At 37.7% G+C, this 25,330-nt stretch overlaps 2 pseudogenes; one reads left to right on the top strand and one right to left on the bottom strand.

The window, feature by feature from the left end:
- Window positions 1-17,309: 17,309 nt before the first annotated feature.
- Window positions 17,310-18,704, bottom strand: LOC118854188 (annotated as a pseudogene).
- Window positions 18,705-24,788: 6,084 nt separating this feature from the next.
- Window positions 24,789-25,330, top strand: part of LOC118854689 — a 33,384-nt pseudogene continuing 32,842 nt past the window's right edge.

Genomic DNA, 25,330 nt, shown 5'->3' with positions numbered 1-25,330 from the left:
TTTAAAAAAAAATAAATGGAATGAGACAACCAAAAAAAAATCATTTTGAGTTTGTTATCCTTTCTATTTACATTGTTGTAGTCATTATGTACATTGCTTTATAGACTTTACTTACTTCATTTTGGATCACTTAGTTCGTGCAAGTTTTCCTATGCTTCTGTGCAGTCATTAATGTATTGGTTTTTACAGCACAATAATATTATTTCATTGCATTCATCTGTCACAATTTATTTATACAATCCCCTGGTGTTCAGCATCTAATTTGTTTCCAATTTTCTGTTGTTACAAAAAGTGATGCTCTAAATATTTCAGTGTGTATCAGAGCTTTTTTTCTTACCAATGATTATGCCTGATAGTGAAACCCCTGATTCAAATGCTATAGATGTATTAAAATGCTTTATTTGTATAGTTCCAAATTCCTTTCCAGAATTGTAGTACTAATTCAAAGTCCCACAAACAATGCATTAATATGCCTATCTTTCCCCAAACCTTCCAACATTGGCATTGTCAATTCTATCAATTGGCTGAGTGAGAGGTGGAATTTTGATCAAATCAACTTTTAAAGAAAAATTCAGTTTGGGGTCATAAGGGAAATAGAGACCTGATCACATAGGCCTTCATCAATGGAGATTAAAGCACATCCAGAGGATGCCTCTTGGGAAGATAATGCCAAGCGTGAGGGGAACAAAATGAGTCACATTGAAGAGGAGCTCGTCTGAGTTGTAAATGCCAGGATAGAACATGGAGGGGAAGATATTTTGAAGGCCTTGGTTCCTAATTTCAACTTATTTTTCCTTTAGAAAAATTTTTATCTATGCCTTTTTATATCACAATCATTTCTGAATACAATCTTTCCTTCATTCCTCCTCAATTTACCACCCAACTGATGGGCATTACCTCATATGATAAAGAGAAACTCTCAAGCAAAGCCAACCAAGACAACTTACACATCTGACAGCGAACACAATACTCTGTTCCTGAAATAAGCACAAAAACAAGACCAGAAGGAATACTGTGTGTATGTGAATGTTATCCAAGATATCCCTCCACAGCCCTAGGACATGCCTAAGAAGTACATTGTTTACTCAGCTGAGCAGTAAGATTTCTATCTATCATGAAATCTTGTATGACTATCACATATATCAATGAGAGAGGATTTAAGAAGATCTTTACTTAGCTTTTTACAACCCAACCTCTTAAAGTAACTAGATCAATTTCTTACTATTATCTTTAATAAGAATGATAACAACTGTTGTTATTATTTCGAAATGTTAAGCAATTACATAACAAAATTGAGTAGCTGAACATAAATAAGATGTTTTAACATTTATCTTCATTCTGAACCAAGCTCCTAAATTCCATTTCTGTTACTTCCAGGGACTTATTACATAGTTCTATCATCAATATCACAAACGCAAAATGTTCAAAATATATCTCACCAACCTGCCCTAAATACGCTCTCTTACTCCAAAATAGAGGATCAACATTTTCCCACTTTTGTGATTCAAAGTATTGGAGCCATTTTTTAAAAATTCCCCACAACTTCTTAGTTATAGCCCTTGGCCAAATTAGTTAACACATGCTGTTAATTTTCCATTTATAATGTTTATCATTCTTATTATTTCCCTTAAAGCCCCTCATTACTACCACCTTACTCAAAGCCCTTTTTAATTTCATATTCAGATTATTCAATTATTCTGTTGATTAATCCTTCACCCAACCACCAGATCAATCTTCTTAAATAACATTTGCATCATGTTACTTTCCTCATCAAAAACTTTTAGGACATTTAAGGTTAAGATGATGATGTAAAAGGTTGTAGTTCTCCCACAGAAGTCCTGGAAAATACCTGGGAAGAGCCTCAGCTAGAGAAATCATAAAGGAAAGTAAAGGAAAACAGAAGTAATTTCCTTCACCCAGTCTAGAATTTCACAAAAAAGATGGCCAGAAGGCAGAGGAGGCTGGGAGAGAAAGACAATAAGGAGATATTTATTAAATGCTTATTATGTGCTAGATACTGTGTTGTAAGTACTAGGAATATTTGTGATTCCTACAAGCAAACAGAAAGATACCTCTTGCTCTCAAAGAATTTACTTTCCAAAGGTGGAAGACACCATTAAAAAAAACTGAAGAGAGTTTGGGGGGAGAAGGCATTCCCAGGGCTGCAGTGGAGAAAGTCTTGAGAGTCAAATCCAGAGAAGAATGAAGATAGAGCTGATCTGTTTTCCTTAAAATGGAGGGTGCTGGAGAAGCCAGCCAGTCAGAGCATATTCTACAATAAGCTCTAATTAAATATAAAAGCTAGATATAAAACATCATAACATTTGACACAGCAACACCCCAATACTAGATATATAGCCCACAAAGACCAGAGAAAGAGGGAAAGAACATGAATATATAAGAATATTCAAAGGGACACTTCTGTTGCAGCCAAGAACTAAAAGAAAAAAAAGTTGTTGATCATTGACTGGTGGCCAGGACAACAAAAGTGAATGAATTAACTGAGAGTAAAATGAGTAGAGCCAGGAGAAAATTACATTTTGAAGGAAAGTAATTATGGAAAACTTAAGAACTCTGACCCGAGTAGTCATGACTCTAAAAGCCTGATGATGAGTCATACCCTCCCACCTCTTGTCTAAGAGGTGACAGGCTAGAAGTACAGAATGAGATTTATCTTTTCAGACACAGAAAATGCATGAATTTTATTTAAACTATACGTAATTTTTTATAAGAGAAGATTTATTTTCAGGGAGTCAGATTAATGGAGAATATAGGAAGGGGGTTATGATATGATAAGGAAAAAGGAAAGTCAATGAGTTATTTAGGCAATTAAGTGGCATAATAAAATTTGTACAACTTGCCTCAGGTATTTATAAGCAGTGTGAATAAGGGAAAGCCATTTATTCCCTATTTGCCTCAGTTGTCCCATCTGTAAAATGGAGATAAGAATACCATCTATTTCTCAAGGTTATGAGGATGAACTGGAAAAAAAAGGTTTATTTTGCACACATTATTAGCTATTATTATTATTATAAATATACAGAATAAAGCAGAATGAAGTTCAGAAGTCTACACAAAACCAGAGTAGGGCTGGTACATATTCTATTTAAAATATACTTTTTAAAAATACCTCAGATTTATATACAGTTCTCTGTTTCTGTTCTTTGTTAACTGGGCCCAAAGAAACATGCAAATAGAATATATATTTCTATGGAAAGCAATGTATGGGAAATAATCATGTTGACATTTGCCAAGTCATAGTAATAAGCACATTTTTAAAATTTAAAAGAAAAAATAAATTAATGCTACTCTGTGGTGAAAAGATAGTGGTTCTCATTTTCTTTAGTCTAAGGTTTAACTCTCTGTATTTAAGATACTCCACAATATAGATCAAACTTACTTTTATATTCTACTACTATTGTACATGTTCCCATTGTTCCAGACAGATTCATTCACTAAAGGCACATAAAGACATATCAGAAGTTTTCCAATCCTTCTCTTGAAATGACCTTCTCACTCCTCTTCTCCATCCAAATGCCATCCACTCCTTCAAGACTCAGCTTATCTTTCATGAAGCCTCCACAAACCAACGTAATTTACAAGGACCTTTCCCTTCTCCAAGCTTCTAAAACAATTATTCTCATTTGGCACTTATAGAGTCCCTCATATTGTTAATGATCCCTTCAGATATCTTGTCTGTCCTTGCAAGATGGCAAATTTCTCAAGGGCCTAAACCATGCACCTCGTACTTTTTAGAAATCCACAAATTATTCTTTTATTTTATATAGATGCTTAAGAAGTATTAGTTGAATGAAGGAATGAAAGTGTCCTTCAGGTAACATGCTCCTAGAAGCCAGGGACTACAATGGTTTAACTAATTGAACCTGCGGAAACATGGATATAGAAAATTGTGTTCTTATAGGAGCTAATGCTAATCTGTTTTATGGTATATGAGCTGCCAAAAGAAAATAAATTTCCTTTGAGAAGTATGTTTTATATTCCGACAAATTTGGTATCTCATATTCTCAAAATACCACATGGAGTATCCAAATAAAATGAGAATACAGAATACACACACACACACACACACACACACACACACACACACACAGAGCAACAGAAAGGAGTGCTCCATTGCAAAGTCTTTGAACCTTCAGGTGGTGGCATGATTTAATCCAGCTTCACTATAACACCTGCCCTTGCAAAGTTAAGTGTCAGTCTCATAATGACATTTCCAGGGGGAGCGTGACTCCTTTCACAGCTCTTGTTCTGGAAACCACATGGTACTTAGAGACCTGAATTTGTGATTTGTCCCACAATAAAAAGAGAGTTTGCATATAAAGGAAAACAGGCAAGTCTGGACTTTAAAGTCCATTTGGCTAGAAGGGCAAAATATCTGCCAACAGTGTGGATAGCTGAAGGAGTATTAGGAGACATAACAGTGCCATCTGTTATTTGGATTAGAAGGGCAGGGCATATGAAATAAGCATATGAATCTTCCCTTGTAGAACAGCCATATCATAAAGTGAAAGCTAGACAAACTTGCTATCCTGACCTGAGGAGGCAGCCAATGATAAGATTTTTGGTTTCCAGTCCAACAAATTATTACTTCTTTTGGCAGTTTTTTTAACCCCCTCAGTTTGACTAAAAGTGTTTTCTTTTTTTTTCCCAGATTAGTATACCCCACCTCTTTCCAACATCGATCTCATGGTAATACATTAGATTGTGAGCTCTTTGAGAACAGAGACTGTCCTTTGCCTCTTTTTGCATCCCCAGTACTTAGCACAGTGTACATAGTAGGCACTTATGAAATGTTCATTCACTGAAATGAATCTAAATAGGCAGAAAGTCAAGTTCATATCACTGCTGGGTTCTGCTACGTACTAGGTACACATATGACACTTTTTCTCAAAGGTCCTGAATGCAAAATATCATTCTTGTCATTCATGCTTGTTCTTACCTTTGAACATTTGTTCATTCTATTATTATCCCCTCCTTGCAATATAATTGTGTTTTCCCTCCAATTATCCAAATTGGTAAATGAAATCTTTTCCATGAACCATTCCAGATTATTCTGTGCTTTCTTAGCCTTTCTTTTGTCATCATTAATAATGGAACATCATACACGCTACCCAATTTACCATTTCATGATTAACTTTCTCGTAGTTTTCTGTTTCTGAAGTTATTGCTTATGAAAAATTTGATATGAATGAAAGTAAGAACACAGATATCTACTATAATAATGCCATATAGAAGTTTGACCACAGTAAATCAATTTTCACATCAAAAAGACCAAAAAAGCCTAAAAAGTGCTTCAGTCAGCAATCATTTAATTTAGTCACCTTAGCTACAATATGTGGCTACCAATGATAATGTTAGTTTAGAATATAACCCTGGTGGTAAAAGGATAATAAAAATTGTGTTCAGCACCCCTTCATTAAAAATAGGGACCCAATAGAAGATAAAACCAATTTGAAGGAAGTTTGATGAGAGATCCAAATGAGCAAAGTCATCTTTAGGGTGGAAGGAAAAAAAGAAAGATGGAAAAAAACCTGCAAAGATTTTTAAGACAGGTTTGTTTCACCATCAAAGAAAGTAGAAAAGCAATACTTAAATGTCAACATCAAAGAACCAGATGTGCTTATAGGAAATAGAAATGGAAGTAAAGAAGAAAAAGAAAGAAAGAAAACAGCTAGATTAAGCCATGTATAAAGGGAGGATATCTCCATAAAATGCAACATAATTGGGAGGGCACCAACATAATTGGGGAAAATATGAAAAGGGTAAAAAAAAAATCAGAATTTAATTTAAAAAGTGACTAAGAAAACATCAGCTATTGCCATTTCTGCTTTCTCTCTGTTTCTCATGCCTACATGTATACATATAAAAATAGATATTTTCATGAAAACAATCTACACACATATCCTCAAATCTTTCCGAATATTTTTATATTCTTTCTGGAGCCTATCTCTGGGTCCTTCAGTTCTAACAGGTGAGCTTTTACCTTATCTTGCTGGGGCTCAGACCTCTTAACTATCTCCTTACCATGCCACAGAGTTGATATTCTCCTCCCCATCTTCTAGCACCCGTTTATATATTGTCTTCCCACCATTAGAATCCAAGATCCTTGAAGATTGTCTTACATGTTTATATCAGTGCATGTGGTGTAGAGTATGGTATATAGCATGTACTTAAATGTCCTATGATCTATCTACCTATATGTCTGTTTCCTTATATTTCAGGTGTTTATTGATATGAAAAATATTCAAATATTAGACCTGGAATGAAGAAGAACTGAGTTCAAATCCAGACTTACATACCTACTAGCCATGTGATCATGGGCTACACATTTAATCTTTGCATGCCTCAGTTTCCTCACCTGTAAAATGGGGATAATAATAGCACCTACTTCCCAAGGTTGTAAAGAAAAATGAGATATTCGTAAAGATCTTTGTAACATTTAAAGTGATATATGTTTTAGCTATCATCATTATGATTAGTAGCAATGATAGTAACATCATCGACAAATAAAATAGCAGCCAAAACCACAAGAAAAGCAATAATAAACTCCTTATGTATAGCTAAGGCTTCCAAATTCTCCTATTTGGAGATATTCTCCTACTTGGTGCAATTACATGAGGCCCAGGAACATTGTATATTCTACTAGAAGGTATTCAGAAGTACCCCAAAGCTTGGCCTAATCATCCACAGAGGAAAAACATCTCTCCATACCACTGATATTGATATAGATTCCTGTCCCCTCAGTGCCTCTTAGTGCAAGGGTAGCTTAATTGATTTACAAACATTACTGAGTAGAGGAATTCTCTAGTTTGTACCCTTCGCAGGGATGTTTTTATGCTGTTTATTTTATTCTATTATGGGTTCAATTATCATCTCTATGAAGCTGATTCCCAAATCTATATATCCAGTCCTAATATCTCTACTAAACTCTACCCTATTTCAGTGGGAAAAAAATCCTGACTAATAAACAAGAAAGCAAACAAGCAAGCGAAAAACCCACTGCCCCAATGAGAGGAAGGAAAAAGGAGCTAGGAAGGACAGTTGAGAGAGGGACAATGAGAGGAGGGAAGGAAGACGAGAGGGAAAGGAACAGAGAGAGAGTGATTGATATTTGCAAGTTCTCTTTAAGTAGAAAGTAGGTTATTAAAGTTTCATGACATACAAATGTATGTTTCTGAAAAAAATTCACTCTCCACAAAACATGATATTTTATAAGCTTTAAACAATGCTATTCTGGGACCTTTCCCATTAAGTTTGACTGGTGTTGTATTCCACATTTCTTCCCTACTCTGGGGCTCAATTTCCTGAGTGAGGGAATTGTGTGAGTCCCATGGTTATTCATTTTAATAAGTGAAAGGGAAAAATGAGGGAAGAGAATTTTAGTAGCAAGTAATTAATGTATTTTTTTAAAAGTTGGTCAATAAATATCTATTTTAAAAAGGAAAAGAAAATTAAAGAATAATTCAGAGGCAGATGTATTCAGATTCCTATTTAGCAATGGGTTGTTCTCTGCCAGACATATGATTATGGTGGGAGTCTCAGCCAGATAGTATTTCCTTTGAGTCTTACATTGTCACTGCTGGAGAAACCATCCAATATGGTGGAATAAGAGGAAGCAGTAGATCCTAGATCTCCAGTACAACCAATTCTTAAATACTCAAAGATACCCCAGACTGAGTATTGTGAAACCCAAAGAAAAATCACACTGTCATATTCTTCAGTCCAGGGAGAAAGACTGAGGCTTTTGGACACTAGGGTTGGGTCCTAGCCCAGAGAGTGCTATGTGGAGTCTTCCAGTGAAAGAATTGAACTAGAGCCTGGAGCTGAGGCAAAACTTGTCAATTCAGTTTAATAACTGTAGGCAAAGCAGCAAGCATTGGCAATGTATGATGGGCCAGGCACCGTGCTAAGTGTTGGGAATACAAATAAGAAAAAGAAAGACAGTCTCTGCCTTCAAGGAGTTGATAATATAACAGAGATAGACAATATGAAAAAGGAAGCTGTGAAGGATGGGGTGGCTATGGGGAGCACTAAGGGCCACTAGACACAGGGGCATCATACTCCACGGACTCCAAACCAAACATAGATGCTGATACATCCCAGACTTCTATAAAGGTAAGCTTAGGGAAAAGCTTAGTATTCCACCCTTCCAACCCTCCAATCAGAGTTAAGGGAGAGCTGAGGGTGTTGAAGTGTTGAGTATCCAAAGCTGAATTATTCAGTAAGAAGATGTCTATGATCCAGACCTGAGGGTCCTGATAGAAGGCAGAGAACATGAATGTGAATTGATGGCTCTGTGGATTGTACTCCATAGTTGGGATAAAAAACCAGTACAGATTGAGGAAACCTGTGTCTAGAAGTGATGGCTCTAGGCAGGGATCAGTACTGGGTCTTAGGCTTTGTGCTGTGCAAGGACTAGGAGAAGAATAGAGTAATATCTGTGTGTTTTTAAACTCAGGGGTGAAGTGGGATCTTATATGCTATCCCTAGCTCCATTTGAAGCCTGTAATGAAATAATCAGGCAGACTTCAGATCTGTCACCCAGAATCTACAAAGTTTTCATCTAGCAGAGAGTGGTACTGCAACCAGGGATAAGCATAAATTTGTATTGCTCAAGCACAAACCCAGTTCAGGAATGTACAAGTTGAGACCAGAAAGGCAGCAATCAAACTTCCCCCTAATCAGACCACTTGGATTCACTGAAAACATAGAGGTCTCTAACCTGAGCTGTCCCTGAGATCCTTGAAAAGAACAGTATTCAACAATGAGAAGTTAAATGTAGGACCTAAAAGAATACAAACCAGGACAAAATGAAGCCCAGACTTTACTTACAGATGTGCATAGAGCCTATTCCTAATACAAAATCTAAATTCTGGAAGTAAAACTAAAAAAATTTGTAGAAAAAAAGGAGGGAAAATAAAAAAAAGAAAAGGAAAAGAAAAAAAATCTCACCATGAAGAGGTTATATGGTGATAGAAGGCACTTAAGCTACAAACGAAAAAGACAATGATTCCAAAACATCTACAAGCAAAGTCTCAAAGAAAAATAGTTTGGGCTCAGCTTCAACTAGAATTCCTAAAAGGAATGAAGCAAGATTTTTTCCCTAAGGAGTTAAAATAATTTTATGAATGAAATGAGAGTGATAAAAGAAAGAATTTGAAAAGAGAACTATGGAAGACTTACTTCAATAGAAAATTAACAGATTATTAAGAGGTGCAAAACTTTTCCCAAGTAACAGATTCTTTGCAAAGTAGAATGGACTATCAAATTAATGAAGCCATGTTGATGTTTCAATTATCTTAAAAGAAAGGAAACAGAGGGAAAAAATAATTCACATGGTCACTATTGGGTAGGTACTTACATTGGTCTTGTGGCTTTCAAGCTTCTTTCTGCAGCTTGCTCCTGGGTTTGATCTCTTCAGGATACTGGTTGGTACTGTTCACTGAGGTGCAGTGACTATGAGGCCTCTCCTTGAAAAAAAAATCTCTTTTCTTACAGATGAGAATATGAGCCACCACTCCACGGAAGTCAAAAGCTTGACAGAATGTCCTCAGGCTAAGATTGTCTTTTTTTTAAACTTCTTCCTTTGGGAAACATCACCTCTTAGTCCTATCTTATTTACTTAGAGTTAGAAAGCGTTAGTGTACCCAAACTTATTTCAAGGAGCTCTGTCAAAGAAAATTCCATAGAGCTTAATCTGTATCTAAAACACCACACATACTACACTATATGTAAGAGCTACCCTCCTACGTATAGCAAGGGTTATCCTTCGCTTATGACAACCCTAACAAGAATGGAACATCGAGCTGGATTTTTCCTACTTTTTTAAGAAATAAGTGAGTGTTTTCTTTGATACTTCAATGAATCTCCCATCTCGTTGATAGGGGCACTTCCTCCATTGGTTAATATTGAATTCTTCCATCCTTTTGCATCCTATGTGATGCTTGTTCATGACCTCCCGTAAATCCTTCACAGGTGTTCCACCTAAGGTACTTCCTCCATTGCTTTAGACATTGTGAACACGGCCTTGCTAATGGGTTGTCTCTTACTCTTGTTGCATTGTCAGCCCAACCTCTTTAGATTTTATTATCCCTTAGTAACAACAATGTTGCTAGCAGCTGCTGTGGCTGTGTAAGACCAACAAGAGCATACAATTCTTTGATCTGCTTTTCTAAGGAAAGTAACTTTAAGGGGTTAACAATGTTACTATAATTAAACATACATATATCATTCACTTAGTTCAGGGGGAAAAGCCAGCACCCTGAACTTCAGAGCATTCACAAACAGAAATTACAAACATCACACTATCTAAACAGAGCAAATAACACAAACCAGTCTATCTATAGCCATACATAGTTACCAGAGAAGCACCAACATTCTGAGTTATCAAAGCTGGGGGGCTCCTTAACAGCTACCCAGAATCTCTTCTGGTGAAATCACATGACATTCTTCCAGTGCGTGAGAGTCCCAAACAAAATGCTAACCTCTGATATTATATACCCTGTTAAGGGTCAAAGGATGTCACAACCATGCAACTCAAACCTATAAACCTACGTGAACTAGCCTTTCCCTTGATATAAGGAGGTCATCAAAGACTCCCGATTTGATCAAAGAAACAAAGGCCAGACTCATCAAAGGCACTTGATTACAACAATGCTCCAAAAAAGAAAACAGTAAAAATGTCCCACCTTAACTACCATTACACCCTTGTACAGTACACAGTAGCCACACCCTGATAAAACTGTCTTGGCAGATGGGCTAAACCAGGTTGAGGTTAACCAACTGGCCTCAAACCTTTTGGTGAGTTGGGGGATGCCTACCCCAAGCATGTAAAGACCTCCCAGAGGAATGTGCAGATGAAAAAATTTGTTCCAACTGCCTTGCCCCCCATCTGTGATTTTTGATGGGTTTTTCTACCCCTGTACCCTTGGCCATGAAAATACATAATAAAAGGGAATTTTGCCGCTGAAAAAAAGGCAGCTGAAGCAGGCTCTGTGGAGCTTGATTAGATATTGAAGGAGCCAAGGACCTCCACTGCATCCAGAGCCATCACTAGTCATCTTGACTTCTGTCTTGCCACTGGGTTCCAATAACTCTGGAAGAGAGAGTGAGGCTGATGACTTTGTGCCACTCTGCCTCACTTAAATCCAACTTACAGACGAGTCAAAAGACATTATCTATACCATTTATATGGACTATTTGTGCCCAACCTGTGGTAGAGCCTTCTGAGCTCCTATTGACATGAGCAGCCACAGCTGGATACATTCTACATTAACCCTGATATCATCTTGGATCTCTTCAAGCAGAAGGAAAAACATCATTCTACCTCCTGCCTTCATGCTTTTTCAATGACTCTCTCCCATTCCTAGAATGCCTTTTTTTCCATTTCTGCCTCCTAGTTCCTGGGATTTCTTTGTAACTCAGCTCAAATCCCACCTTTTGCTGGAGGCCTCTCCCCTTTCCTGCCCTCTCCCACTGTTAGTGCCTTTTTCCTGAGAGCACTTCCATTTTCAGGTGCTAGGTGGCTCAGGAGATGGAGTGCTGGGCCTGAAGTCAGGAGCGCTCAGTTCAATTCTGATCTCAGACACTTAATAGCTTTGTGATCCTGGGCAAGTCACTTCTCCTTGTTTGCTTCAGTTTCACCAATTACAGAATAAGCTAAAGAAGGAAATGGCAAACCACTCTAGTACCTTTGCAAAGAAAACCCCAAAATGAGATCACAAAGTATTGTACACAACTGAATAACAACTTCCATTTACATTGTTTATATCTTAAATGCGTAATTATTTTGTATGTTGTTTCCCTACTTGAAAGATGAACTCTGGAAGGTTAGAGATTGTGTTTTGTCATTCTTTGTAAACTCAGTGCTTAACACAATGCTTGGAACATAGTAAATGCTTAATAAATGTTTGTTGACTGACCGATAGTCATTTATACCACATCTCTTGTACCGATGTTATGTGTCCCTATTCATGCCTACCATGTGCCTCTCAACGACCCTTTAGATCACCCTCAACTATAATTTTTCAGTCTGCATGCATGCGTGCATGTGTGTGTGTAAATAAAATATTACAGCCATTTTACTTCAACAAATATTTATTCCCTTTACATTCCAATCTTCCCTCTTCCCTCTTATCCCATTCCAATTATATAGGACATATACAATATTCCATGTGGAGTTAATAAGAAGGAAATAATTAGCCTCCTTTTCTCTCTAGCCCTTTAATCTCCACAGTTTATTCTTGTATCAAATGGAATTACTCAGCCACAGCTAGCAGTTTTACCTTCTTGATAGTGGCAACGGTTCTCTTGGGATCATTTTTCCAGCCTTACAGACAGCCCCTAAATATCTACTATGAAAAAAAGAGTTAAAGAAAGTTTACTGAGTGTTACTCTCCCCAGGATGCTCTCTTACCAGCACAGGTAAAATTTTTGTTTTGCTTAGTATGTCAACATGTCAAAGACCTGTGTTTTCATTAGTGTAGGAACTTTCAGTATGAGAACTACAACCTTCCATGAAGATTGCAACTTGCCCATAACTTATGGTTTTAGTGTTGCCTTAAGCTCAGATAGATTAAATGACTTACCCATGGTCACTCGGCTAATAAATGACTGAGGTGGGGTTTGAATCTAGTCACCCTAACCCCAACTTCAGGAACATTTTGATGATGAAGATGATAATAATTTTCTCCTGCTTAATAATATCCTTGAAATTCTGAAATAAGATATTTCATAGAATAAAACTTTCTCTTTCTAAAAAATACAAACTAAAACTTTAAAAAAATTACAGGGTAGCACACATGGTTGAATAGAAGATTTTCACAATGTTGAACAAAATAATTTCCTGTCCGTACTGACCTTTTGTTAAGTTTATATTATGTACCCTTTGTATAAAAGGATGCTGGGTAGACATAGGAAAATCATGAAAAGGTTACAAATCTCAGGATGAATGTCAACTCAAAATTTATCTCCTGCTGGTAATGGGTTGTTCAACAGTGCCAAAGGTCTGTAGTTGTTATTAACTTTTGGAAATGTAAGTCTATTTACCATGAATTAAATTGGCCTTCCTCAAATAGTGAAGCCAACTTCCATAACTCAATTATAAATGGATACAATACTCATATGAATCAATCCTCTGTGTCCCAGTTTCTTTGAATCACATTCTCCTATTGTCAAGCATTGCAGTTACAGTAAATGATTTAACAGATTTGTATAGGTTAATGGAAAATGGAGGAAATTATTCATATGTTCATAAAAATATCCTTTTCTTCTCAATATAAAATTCTACCTTTTACTGGAAGTTTGTATGGAGTAGTCATCATATATATCTTCCCTATTCTGGATATTGCCCAATTTGCTGAAATGAAGTACAACTGTGTTTTTGTTTTTAAGCTGAATACTCATTTATTCAAATAATATATTTTAATAATATAATTCAAATAAGCATCTATTTCATATAATCATTTTGTGCCACTTATAATTGCTCAAATATCACATTTTACATTGAGGTGTAGGAGTCAGGAGCCATTGATCCTATCATCCATCAAAGATGACAATAATCACTATATAAAGGTCAGTCAGTCGATAAGCATTTGTTAAGTATTTGTCTGTCAGGTACTGTGATAAGTGCTGGGGATACAAAGAAAGGCGAAATTACAGGCTCTGTCCTTAAAGGGTTCACATTTTAATGGAAGACATACAATGCAAATAATTAGGTATTCAATAAATACTGTGTGGACAGCTAATAGAAGCAGTGGATAAAGCACAGGTCCTGGAGTCAGGAAGACTCATCTTTGTGAGTTCAAATCCTGGCTTCAGATCCTTAATGACTGGGTGACCCTGGGCAAAGTCAGTTAACCTGTTTGCCTCAGTTTCCTCATCTGGAGAAGGAAATAGCAAACTACTCCAATATCTTTTTTTTTGAAGATTTTATGTTTTATAGCAAACTATATTGTAAAATTCCAAGATCCAGGGGGTCTGGGGCTCACCATTATCTTTTCCAAGAGAACCCCCAATGTGGTTATGAAGAATGACACACAGTTGAAATCATTAAACAACAGCAACAAGATACTATGTAAAAGAAAGGTAGTTTCAGAGGGAAGGCACAAGCATCAGAGAATCCAGGAAAACCCTCCTGTGAAAGAAGATTTGATCTAAGTCTTGAAGAAAGCTAGAGAATCCAAGAAACAAAGATCAAGAGGGAGAGAATTCCATGCGTTGGAGCAACTAATGTAATTGCGTGAAGTCAGGAGGGTCTCGTTTGAACATGAAAACTGGTGTTATTGGAGTGTAGAATTGGTGGAAGGTAGTGAAGTGTAAGAAGAATGGAGAGGTTGGAAAATTGAGACATAAAGAACTGAGAATAGATTGGATATATGGAATGAATGTGAGTCGAATGTGACACAGAGGTTTCAAGCATGAGTGACTGAGAGAATGGATGTGCCCTTGACACTAATAAGGGCATTTGGAAGAGAAGAGCTTTGGGGAAGAAAGATAATTAGTTTTACTTTTGAAATGTGTTTATCCAGTTCAGAATATCTAATAGGCAGTTAGACTGGAGGTCAGGAGAGAGGTTAGAGGTAGACAAATAGCTTGAGAATCTTCTACTCAGAGAAAATAATTGAACCCATGGGAGCAGACTGAGATCTCCATTCAGGATAGTCTAGATGGGGAAGAGTAGAGGCCCAAGGACAGACATTTGGGGATACCCACAGTGAGCAGGCATGAGCTCAAGGAGAGGAAATTGAGGAGTGGTCAATGGGTAGGAGGAGAACCAGGAGAGAGCAGTGCTCCGTAAAGGTGAAGAAGAGAGCGCTCAACAGTGTCAAAGGCTGCGTGGAAGTCAAGAACATTGAAAAATGATAAAAAGTCATTAGATTTGGCAATTACAAGATCATTGATAAATGTTTGTCAGTCTGATCTGTTTCACTTCCATTTGCTATCCTCCTTCCAATCTCATTTATTAATGCTTTCAGGATGATCTGACCTAACTGAGTCTTTTCCTAAGTATTCTGAGAAAATTTTTACTGCCATAGCTTTTTTTGTTTGTTTTATTTTGTGAGTTAATATTGCTTTCAATGAAAGTAACAGATAGAGATTTGGACTTAAAACCAGGAGAATCTAGGTTCAAATACCACTTCTGACAGATATTGGGCAAATCATTCACCCTCTCAGTGCTTTAGAATTTGCTCTTGTAGAAGGAGTTTCGTCAGCAAGGAATTCCCTATACCAATGAAATAAAAGGTCCTTTCCCTATCTACATCATTGTTTGCAATCTTACTTTCATAATTATTAAGGTAACAGTCTTTTGTCACAATGTTTCTTAAATGAACTAACAATTTAAACTGGTATTGCCATTAGCTCCCTTCACTTGGCAAGGAGAATCAACTATTGGTTGACTGAAGTGGTTTATGGGTTCTGTTGGCTTCCTTTAAGGAATGGTGATAATCACAAGAAATATATTTACTTTGATTGATTTCCCATTTTACAAAATCAAAATCATTTAAAAATAGAATCATAGAATTTAGAGTTGGAATGTACCTTAAGAGATTATCTTATCCAATTCCCTCATTTAATGGATGAGAAAATTGAGGGAGTTTTTACATTTTCACTGTATATCATTTCACCTTTATCCTTTAAAGACAGAGACAGATTAATTTTAACCTTTGCTCTATTCAGTCATTGATCTGACTTCACACAGACAAGAGATTGTGAAGAGATCCCAGTAACTACCATTTTTTTAAATCTATAAAGATATAATCATTTAAAATTTTTGGAATGTTCCAGTCTCATGTTCAGTGCCTTCTGCCTCCCTTCTTGAAAGATGTATTCAAAATATTTGTGTGGCAGTCCTGAATAATGTATATATGTATATATATATATATATATATATATATATATGCATGTATGTGTATATATGCATATATACATGCATACATATATACATATACACACATATACATACATACATACATATATATATCTTTGGCTGCTTTTACTTCCTAATTCCAAGGCATATTTTCCAATAATTTTTTCAGCATCTTCCACTATGTTTGCCAATACCAAACATCAAAGCATCAGGTTGAATTGGTCTTTCTATTTCATCCCTACTCTGATCCATCCACCAAAAAAATTGTCAAAATAATCTTAAAGAAAAATCTCACCACATCAGTTTCCTGCTCAAGAATTGTTAAGCTCCCTATTCCTTATAAGATAACATATAAAACCAGAAGTTTGTCATTAAAAGCTGTTAATAATCTGTTCTGGTCTACCTTTCCAACCTGATTTTACATTGCTACTCCTCAGACACTCAACATTGAAAGAGATAAGTCTATTTATTATTCTACAAACTCATCCATCACCTCTGTACTTTTGCAAAAACTGTTCCCCATGTATTGATTTTATTTCCTTCTCCCTACAGCTTTTGGAATTTTTTTCTCAGTTGTTATCTCTTGTACAAAGCTGTTCCTAGTAATCTTAAATTGTTAATGTTCTATTCCACCTCAGAATATTTACTTATTATGTTGCATGTTAAATGTAAAAGAAAGAAAGAAAGCTTCTTCAAGACAGGGACTATTGTTTCTTGCTTTTATAACTATCCCCAGGACATAGCATTCTATCTTATACATTATAGGAGCTTAATAAATACTGAAAGAATTGAATTTACTTGGTTTGTGGGATTATGCAAAGTGATTTATAGAATTTCTTTCCTACTTCACTATTTCCAACAGATCTTGCCACAATTATCTCCCCAATGGTCTTTTGGCTTAGTCATCTTGATTATGAAATGAGAAAATGTCCCATGAAAAGACTTTCTCTTGTCTTGGGGCTCACGATGAAACTGACTCTATAAGAGCTTTCACTGTCTCTGGAAACAGAGCTCAAAAGAAATTATTTCATTTGGTCACAGCTTCTGTATGTGTAGTTTTATTTATGGTAGTAATATCAATGTGGTTGTAGTTGGAGCATGACAAAAATTCTGTGAGTCAGGTACTTCAGAGATTATGATCCCTACTTTACAGTTGAGGAAATTGAGTCAGAGAGTGGTTAAGTGAATTGCCCAGGGTTATCTAACTCGTAAATTACAGAGTCCAGATTTAAACCTAGGTCTTCCTTTCATTTTTCTAGCCACTTATCTACTACATAACATTGCTTTAGATACCTTGAATATTTAGGAAGGTTTTAGAAAGAAATATAAGTACTATATTGGCAGGCTTGGTCATTGTTCTGTTTCAATATCTCACCTTTGTGTAGAGGTGGACCTAAATTCTTTTTTTTTGGGGGGGGGCTTCTGTGTTCAGTTTCGTTTAATGACTGGCACCTCCCTGCAGAGGAGGAAGCGGGCAACTAGGTGGTAGCAGAGAGGACGTTCACTTGAAGATCTTGCCCTGATTGAAGGGCTTGCCCACGTGCTGGAAGGCCCCCTCCCAGGAGAAGTACTCTTGGACCATGGTCTGGGTCTCCTCACTGCCAGGATCCAGCTTATGCCACGTGTAGGACTCATAACCTACCTGCCAGTCTGGACTCAGCGGGAAGGCAAGTTCCTGGCCCCGGAAAACCCAGACTCCAGAAATGGCGCTGCTATTGTTGGTGCCAAAAAGGATGACACTGGCAAACGCGTTCTTCATCAGCTTGTCCAGGCGCTGGAACATTCCAGTGATGGGGTTGCAGCTCATGAAGGTTTGGCTGGGCTCCTGGGGGAAGTGGTACTAGGCATACCACAGGGACCAGCCATCACGGTCAAAGTGCTCCCGGAAGTACAGCAGGGCCACTGTCAGTTTGTCCTTGTTGGAGTACTTTCGCTTAAACTCATCCAACACAAACATACTCTTGGGCAGGTGGGCAAAGGGATCCTTGGCCTTGGGCTCTGCAGCCAGAGCCCGGTCACACTCGTCCATCTCCTTGGGGCCAGAGGCTGTGGCCACCTTCTTCTCTTCCTTCCGCTCGGCCTGGGCCTTCTGTTTCTCTTCTCGCTGTCCCTTCTCCTTTTTTGGGGCCTCCTTCTTAGGCTGACTTTCAGCAAACTTTTTAGCATCAAACTGTGCCATCTTCTCACAGAGCTTCACCTCTCCCAACATCGCCTGGAACTGGGGCTGGTGGAGGCAGGTGAGGAACCAGCGGTTGGTGTTGGGAAAGGCCTGCCTGAAAGACGGCTCTAGAACCTGCTTGTAGAGCCACAAGAGGGTACACACAACTCTGATGTCAGCCAGAGTCACACGCTCCCCCACCAGGAAAGTCCGAGTCTTCAGGTGGGCGTCAAGCAGCCCCAGAACCCGCCTCACCTGCTCTTTTGAGTTTTCTGTAGCCTGTGTGTTGTGGTGCATGATGCCAAGGGTGGGGAACACCCAGGTACTGGCTGGAGGAACGATGTCACTGTCAGCAAAGCTCACCCACTGGATCACCTGGGCAGCTGCCTCTGGAGTACAGCCTTGAAGGTCATCGTTGCTCACATAGTGAGCAATGGTGTTGCTTTCAAACACACAGAACCCATCGTCACCCTCAAACTCTGGAACCTTGCCTGCAGGAAATTTTCAGAGTAATTCGAGGGTGCGGTTGGTCTGACCAAAGTGGAAGTGGGGAGGTGCGGACAGCACTCGGATCTGGGCCCCACTGTACTGTGCAGCAATGAGGGCCTTGAAGGCCTGCCAGTTTTCAGGATATGTGTGCAGGGTGTCAGCCGCCATGGTGATTCTGCAGAGAAAAGCGGACCTAAATTCTAAAGTGCTGCCTTAGAATAGTATGAATTCTGGCAGATTCTAACAAATTTGAAAAGCTTTGAGTATAGTCCCAGTGAGAAAATTTGTCTGCAGACAGGGGACAATTCCACCAAGACATAGAGAGGTCAGTCAATATTCATCTCCACACGATGAACTCTGACATGATAACCCGTGGTCATATTGGCACAATGATACAAAACGGCACTGAGCCCTGGGAAACCTCTTTCTACTTTCAACATGATAGTAGCAGAGGGTGCTAAGAATTAGCTACATAGTTTTTAGACCATCTATCAAAAATATTAATTTTGTTATTATAAATGTGAGATCTCTACCTAATGATCAATGCACTAATTATCTGTCAGTACTTTTCCGCCAATAAAAATTTAGTACAATTTTATCTCTCTTATGAAAACTTTTTTTTGGTGGCACAATCTTTTCTACACAAAGTTGGTATGTGTGAAGAGGAACATAATTTGCTTATAATCTCAACTTCTGTTTTGATCAGTGATAACTTAACAGAATACCACTATATATGAAGCTAAAATCCATCTCCTATGATCTCGTTGATTGAATTCACATTAATACTTAGGTTTATTCCCAGTTGATACAATGTGATTGAACATCCCCTGAAGATGCAGGATCCCCTAGGCAATCCTCTAACACTTGACACTTACCTTGGAACTTTCTGAGAGTTTGAAAAAATTGACAAAGTTGTATAATAATAACATTAATAATAATAATAATGGCACTTTAAGGTTTGCAACACATTTCATAAATATTATCTCATTTAATCCTCACAACAATACTGGGAGATGGGTGGTATTATGTCTCCATTTTATAGATGAGGAAACTGAGACAGACAGAATTTTTTTAGCTCTAGGTTTCTGTAACTAGACAATGGCAAAACCATCATTTTCATGAATGGTGCAGTAGAGAGGTCTAGAGAACTTGGGCTCAATTACAACTAGATTTTGATATCACATACACAGAATAAATTGACTGACTACTTTTTTCACCTTCTCATAGGTCTTCTAGTAATGTGACCCAAGATAGCATGGTTCAATAGTGCATACATTCAGGATTAGTTATGTTTTTCACTTTAACCAAAGAACAGAAACTCTTACAATGACAATTTTACTATGTAACTTAAATTACAAAGCTAACTGGCAGAGTGGATAGAACACTGAACTTGGAGTTGGGAAGATCTGAATTTTAAACTGTACTTCTGCCACTTACTAGCTATGAGATTCTGGGCAAATCACTTGACCCTATTAGCATTAGTTTCCTTGTCTGTAAAATGGGCATATAATAACCTCCACCTCTCAAGGTTATTTTGAGGAGTCACTGAGATAAATTTAAAGTGTTTTGAAAACCTTAAAATGCTTAGAGGCAGCTAGGTGGTACCATGGATACTAGGTCTAGAACTCAGGAAGACCTGAGTTCAAATCCAGCTTCAGACACTAACTAGCTGTGTGACCCTAGACATGTTATTTAAGCTCTGTTTACTTCTGTTTCTTCAACTGTTTTAAAGTGGGAAGAGTAACAATACTTATCTCTCAGTGTTATTGTGAAGGTCGAATGGGATAATATTTTTAAAGTACTTAGCACAATGTCTGGCATACAGGAGTTGATAAAATGCTTATTTCCCTTCTCGTGTAAACATTGGTCAGCTCAGTGAAGTGGAGAGAGTGCTAGGCCTGGAGTCAGGATGATTCATCCTTATGAGTTTAAATCTGGCCTCAGACACTTACTAGGGATGTTTCCCTGGGCAAGTCACTTAACCCTGTTTGCCTCAGTTTCCTCACCTGGCAAATGAGCTAGAGAAGAAAATGGCAAACCATTCTAGTATCCTTGCCAAGAAAACCCCAAATGGGGTCACAAAGAGTCAAAGATGATTGAAATGACTGAACAGCAACAAGAAGATGTATATATATATATATATATATATATATATATATATATATATATATATTGGTTAATAATAGCAGTAGTCATAATAATTCAAGGAATCAGGTATTGAGAGCTGTACACCTATCTAATGACTAATATTCCATGGCAGTGGCAAGAGGGTTGGTTTTGAGTAAGAGGACCTTGGTTCAAATCTCAGCTCTGCCACTTCCTACTGTGAGTCCTTGGGCAAGTCTTTTAACATTTCTAGGCTTCATTGTTCTCATCTGTGAAATGAGGGGGTTGGCCTAGAAGGCCTCTGAAGTTCCTTCTAGCTCTAATTCAATGACCACTAAGGCACTTGCCTAGACTACGATCTTGACATTCATGAAGCACTTATCTAGGTCTCTAGCTTGGGAACCTAGTTGGACTTTACCCAAGTGAGAAATCTTTGAGCCTATATTTCCATCAATCAATCATATTAGCAATTTATATTGAAAAGAGCCCTGAGACTAAGGGAGTATTTCAATATGGAATTTACTTGCTAAGGTTGAGTAACCTTTGAGAAATCATAACAGGAATTTTCCATGTTATTACCACTTAGCTTCCATAGAAACAAGCTACTGTTGTGATTGCTTGACTCTTTCTTTTGGCACAGTTGAGCTCAAATCTCCAAAATACAAGTGAGAAACCTGCTGAACAAACCAGGGGTAATAAAGGGAGATTGAATCAGCAGAAAGTAATTTGGGAAGACATACATCACGACTTGGATTTCCTTAAATGAGGAGCCCAAGTATTCATATGCATGAATAAGCTTTAGTTGGAAACTTCATTAACTCTTTCATTGCCTGGTACTTTGTGGGACTGAAAAATTCCATTTCAGTGTCTGAAGCAGCTTTCATACTAGCATAATATTAACTGAAGTCATTCTTTTAACATTTTTAGGCATCTGAATATTTGCTATCTTACCAAGAGAAAGATTTTTGCAAAGATATGAAAGGGGAAAGCTGAATTTGTCTCTACTATGTATAGTTCAATATTCAGATTCCATTTTCTTATAGATTAAATTCAGATAGTTAATTATACTGAGAAGGAATCTCAAGGGAAGGTAGTTTGATCTGGAGATTCAAAGGCACAGTGAATTTATCCATAGGTCCATTGTCCTGATTTTTATAGACAGAATATAATAATAATAAAGTTGATTACTCTGCCCAGATAAGAGATAGAAGTTGGGGGTTCAGGATCAGGGTAATATACATTTAGCAGCAAGGCAGACGGCAAGATGTGCCAGGTAATTGGCTGGATTGGACATGAAGCATGCTCAGTAGCCAGTCAGATACTAGTTGGCTATGCAATGGAATTGAGAACTCACTTAGGTTTTCTATCAGAATTTAGACTCAAACATTGGGCAACGCACCCAATCTCTTTGGGCCTGATTCCTTTCCTCCATCTCAGAAATAAGGCTAGTTGATTACATTTTCTCTTCTATCTATAGTATACTCTGATTCCATGGTTTTCTTTTTCACAAAGGATAAATACAGGCTTCATGTTGCCAATGTGTTGGATTATAAAAATCAAGAACCTGGGGTTCTAGTCTCTTCTCTGTCTATAACTTGCTATTTGACCTGGGCTAGTCAGTGAACTTCACTGGCCTCAGCTTCCTCATATGTCAAATGATCTGGGGTTGGGGAGACAGAGTGGAAGAGGGAAAGAGATTGAAATAGGTTGATCACTGAAGCTCCTTTCAATTCTAAATCTTAAGATTCTAAAGTAGGCATGCTGACAGATTTTAACAAAGCTGTAATTTGAATTAATAATTTCCTTCATCTACTCCTACTTTCATGACACGGGTTAAAAACATCCATCATTTTTACAGCTTTCCTCATATATCCCATTTGATTATATCTTCACCTTGTTGAGGGGAAATCTACTGGGGAAAATGTGGGCTACTCAACACTTATGATTTTTTTTATCAAACCTGTGGTTTTACTGGTGTGGGTAGTTCTTGGCGAGGAGTTTCCTTTTCCAAAGCATATCTGTAACTGTTCTGTCACTTATAGTCTTACTGATTATCTGGGAGCACCAAAAGATTATGGGACTCATCCAGAGTCATGCAATTTGTGCCAGATGTGAGTTTAAAATCCAGTCTCACTGATTCTGGGGGCACCAGCTTTCTTGCAACCATGCCCTGCTGCCTCTTAACAAATATCATGTTAATAATAATAATATATGGGGGGGTGGAGCCAAGATGGTGGAGTAAGAGTAGGCATTTCCTTGAGCTCTCCCTGAAACCCCTCCAAATACCTGTAAAAAATGACTCTAAACAAATTCTAGAGCAGCAAAAACCACAAAATGACAGAGTGAGACCAATTTCTAGCCCAAGACAACCTGGAAGGCCAGTAGGAAAGGTCTATTGCACTGGCCTGGGAGAGGAGCATAGTCCAGTGTGGGCTGATTGGGTATGGACTGAGACACAGCAACATCCTAAGTAGACCTCAGGGGACTGAATCACTGGCAGCTGTGGTGGTTTCCAGACTTCTCAACCCTCAAACGCCCAAGACAATATAGAAGGTTGGTGGAAAATGTCTCTCTGGACCTGGATGACAGAGCAGCATGGTCCAGCTCCAGCCCCAGGGTGGTGGTGGTGGCTGCTTCTGGAGCTCTTGTCCCATAGACAGTGGGGGATGGAGAGACTGATCAGAGGGGGATTGCAGGGATCTCTTTGTTCATGCTAAGGCAAGATTCTCTTGCTTTGCCCTTGCTTGGATCTGGGTTGCAGTCCTGGGTGGTGATCCTGGGGCTAGGAGGAATGCTAGCATGGTGGAGCTTATGGTGGTAGTAGACAGGGAATCCTCCTCACAGTTTCAAGGCAGAAAAGAGTGCTTGTGCTCACTCACAGACCAGAGAATAGACCAGGAGAGTAGTAACAATCTTTCCTTTGATCATACAAACTTGGAAGAATTAAAAATTTACAGATCCCTAGAAATATCTCTGAAAACAGCTGCACAAAACCCCTGAAGCTTGGAGCAGTGCACTATCCACTCTGGAAGCAGAGTGCTACCTTAACAAAGTGCTAAAAATTTAAGTAATTGGATGGGAAAATGAACAAACAATGGGAAAAATCAGATTATGGAATCTTACTTTGGTGACAGGGAAGATCAAAACATACAACCAGAAGAAGACCACAAAGTCAAAGCCCCTACATCCAAAGCCTCCAAAAAATATGAATTGGTTGCAGGCTATGGAAGAATTCAAAAAGGATTTTTAAAATCAGGTAAGAGAAATAGAGGAAAAATGGGTAGAAAAATGAGAGTCATGCAAGAAAGTTATGAAAAAAAAAAACTAGTCAACAGCTTGCTAAAGGAGACCCAAAAAATGCTGAAGAAAATATCACCTTAAAAATAGACTAACCCAAATGGCAAAAGGAGTCTAAAAAGCCAGTGAGAAGAATGCCTTAAAAAGCAGAATTGGGCAAACAGAAAAGGAGGTCCAAAGATCATCTAAGAAAATAATTCTTTAAACATCAGAATGGAGTAAATGGAAGCTAATGACTTTGTGAGAAATCAAGAAATTATAAAACAAAACCAAAATAATGAAAAAAAGAAGACTGTGAAATATCTCATTGGAAAAGCAATGGACCTGGAAAATAGTTCCAGGACAGAGAATTTTAAAATTATTGAAAGCCATGATCAAAAAAGAAGTCTAGACATCATCTTTCAAGAACTTATCAAGGAAAACTTCCCTGATATTCTAGAACCAGAGGAGAAAATAGAGATTGAAAGAATCTACCAATCACCTTCTGAAAGAGATCCCCAAAGGAAAACTCCTAGGAATATTACAGCCAAATTCCAATGCTCCTAAGTCAAGGAGAAAATATTGCACACAGCCAGAAAGAAACAATTCAATTCAATTGTGGAAACACAATTAGGATAACACAGGATTTAGCAGCTTCTACATTGAGGGATTGAAGAGCCTGGAATGTGATATTCCAGAGATCAAAGGTGCGAGGATTAAAACCGGGAATCACTGACCCAGCAAGCTGAGTATAATACATCAAGGGAAAAACTGAGTATTCAATGAAATAGAGGACTTTCAAGAATTCTTGATGAAAAGACCAGAGCTGAAGTGAAAAGTTGACTTCCAAATACAAGATTCAAGAGAAACATGAAAAGGGCAACCAATATACAAATATGGACATGTCCAGATGTGGAAAAGACCTTCAGGGTGCAGCAGCAGCATCCATTGCAACGGATGATTGTGGGAGCAGCTGAGCGCAAAGTTCACAAGAGGTGTGGCATCATAGGGAGCCAATGTGAAATATAAAATGGCTGATTAAATATCTTGCAAAACTATTTTAATTTTTTATGACACAAATATAGTCCTAATCCCTTAACCAAGGAAAGATAAAACACAGAGTTAAAACTGTATGACAATATCATTAATGAATGATGATTCAAAAATTGTAAACAAAATCCTGTCAAATAGATTACAGTGAGTTGTTCAAGAAATCATTTACTATAACAAAGTTGGATTTTTACCAGGCGTACAAGGATTGTTTAACATTAGAAAAACAGTCAACATAATTAATAACATTAAAAACAAAACTTCCAAATAAAAAATAATAATATATGACATGGATATAACAAGTGTGAGGTTTATCAAAGTGCATCGTGTACTCTATTATGACCTTGGACAATATAAAGACA

The sequence above is a fragment of the Trichosurus vulpecula genome, chromosome 6, assembly GCF_011100635.1.
Source record: "Trichosurus vulpecula isolate mTriVul1 chromosome 6, mTriVul1.pri, whole genome shotgun sequence".
Taxonomy (NCBI): Eukaryota; Metazoa; Chordata; class Mammalia; order Diprotodontia; family Phalangeridae; genus Trichosurus; species Trichosurus vulpecula.
This window is presented reverse-complemented; position numbering and strand designations above follow the sequence as displayed.